Below are 2,500 nucleotides of genomic sequence, written 5' to 3'. Positions count from 1 at the left end.
CTATGTCTTTGTGTGTGTATAAGTATCAGCATTCCAAGATGGCAAGTAGCTCTCCAGCCCTGCCACTCCCCACTTCAGCCACCCTCAATGCAATCCGAACCCTTTTCTATCTGAACACCCCCCTCACACACACACACACACACCTACCTTCACTACTTATGGGGTACCTATGTGTATGTAGTTAAGCATGTGTGAATGTGTGTGTGTGTGAGTGTGAGTGTTTCACGGTGGGGGCAATAAAGTAGTAATTTTGAGTGAAACCCACCTTTCCAGTTTTGAAACCCTTGCACTGTTACAATAATCTTTGTTTAAAATTCCTTCTTAATTTGTGTTCCAAACACCAACTCAACAAAGACAAAGCTAAATGACTTAATTATTCATTATTTTTAACCATAATTGAAACAAAGACTGTATTTTGACAGAAATACGGTGACAAAATGTTAAAGTAATTTAAATTAAAACCTACCTTTAAAATTTCTTCTTAAATCGTGTTCCAAACACCAGCTTAAAAATGTCTGTTATTTGACTAAATTCTTTATTATTTTAAAAATTAATTGAAAAAGAGACAATTCGAAAAATAAAAATGAAAAATAAAAACTTTTACCATGTGTTTTACACATGGTAAAAGTTTTTATTTTTCAATCCGTTCCTTTCGAAATTTTATCCCTAATTTTGTGGTTCTGGAACCTAGGAGTTCTTTCTAGCGTAAGGAATCCCATGAGTGGATTCCTCTTATGTATTTAAATATATACTGTACCTTATATATATATATATACGGCTTTCCTGCTGATGAGAGCTTCACCTAGTAAATTACTTTATTTACTGAAGATAGCTTGAAACCATGGTCCAGGAAATAGATGGTAAATGTTTTTATTTTTCATTCCCTTTTGAAATTACCCCAAATTGTGGTTTGGATTTTAACTACTCCTTCTAGCGGTTTAGATGTCCGATTATGGCCATCTCTTATGTGTTTAAATGCACACTGTATATATATAATGAATTATATATATATATATATATATATATATATATATCATCATCATCACCATCATCATCATCGTTTAATGTCCGCTTTCCATGCTAGCATGGGTTGGACGATTTGACTGAGGACTGGTGCAACCGGATGGCAACACCAGGCTCCAATCTAATTTGGCAGAGTTTCTACAGCTGGATGCCCTTCCTAATGCCAACCACTCAGAGAGTGTATATATATATATCATCATCATCATCATCATCATCGTTTAACGTCCGCTTTCCATGCTAGCATGGGTTGGACGATTTGACTGAGGACTGGTGAAACCGGATGGCTACACCAGGCTCCAATCTAATTTGGCAGAGTTTCTACAGCTGGATGCCCTTCCTATATATATATATATATATATATATATATAAATTTACGTAAATGTTGAATGCTCAACACTGCATTGGTGGATATAATTTCTTTATTTGTGAATTAAGGCTACCATGTGGTTTCATGTTAAGGAAAGTAATGTCTTAACAATTTTTCTAGCTGACCACATGGAGAAAGTTGTTTGCCTCCATTTTGGAAAGCACAACCTATATGTATATATAGTTGTGTCTGTAATGTGTATATGTGTCACCGTGGTTGCAATCTTCGCATTTCTACAGACGTGTGTATGTGTCTTTATCGATGTGCATATGCGTCTAATATGTGTGTGTATTTCTCTAGGTATGTGTATGTTCCTGTAGTTATATGCTTGTGTGTGTGTATAGATACACATAGAAATATCTATCTCAGTAGTTCTATATATGCTTGCACATGTGTGTGTATATATATATGTGTGTGTGTGTATATATATATATATATATATATATATATATATATATATATATATATATATATATGTATATATGTATATATATGTATATATAAATATCTATATATATACACACATATATGTGTGTGTGGGTGGGTATTGCTGTGTGTAAATATATATATATATATATAGATGTGTTCATGTATTTTAATAGATATGTGTGTATATTGATGTATGCGTATGTATGTGGGTGTGTGTGTGTATGTATGCATGTATGTATTTGTGTAGGTTTATGCATGTGTGTAGGTAGATGCATGTATGTGTCTATATATATATATGTGTGTATGTGTGCGTGTATGAATCTGTGTAGGTGTATGAATCTGTGCGTGTGTGTATAGATGTGTGTATATGTGTGTGTTAATATGCATGTGTTTGTGCGTGCAAGAAAGCAGCCAACCAAACTTAACTTTACGCTTCAAACACAACAACTGACCTAAATACCATCAGCACCACCACCATGATGATGATGGTGATGGTGATGATGATAATGGTGGTGGTGGCGATGGTGGTGGTGGTGGTGGCGATGGTGGTGGTGGCAGTGGTAGCGATGGTGGTGGTGATGATAGTGGTGGCAACGGCAATGATGACAATGACAGTGATGTTGATGGTGGTGATGTTGATGGGGGATGCTGACGACGGTGATGATGATGATGGTGTTGACG

Source organism: Octopus bimaculoides, chromosome 30 (genome assembly GCF_046866305.1).
Source record: "Octopus bimaculoides isolate indiv1 chromosome 30, ASM4686630v1, whole genome shotgun sequence".
Classification (NCBI taxonomy): domain Eukaryota; kingdom Metazoa; phylum Mollusca; class Cephalopoda; order Octopoda; family Octopodidae; genus Octopus; species Octopus bimaculoides.
Note: the sequence above shows the minus strand (reverse complement) of the source record.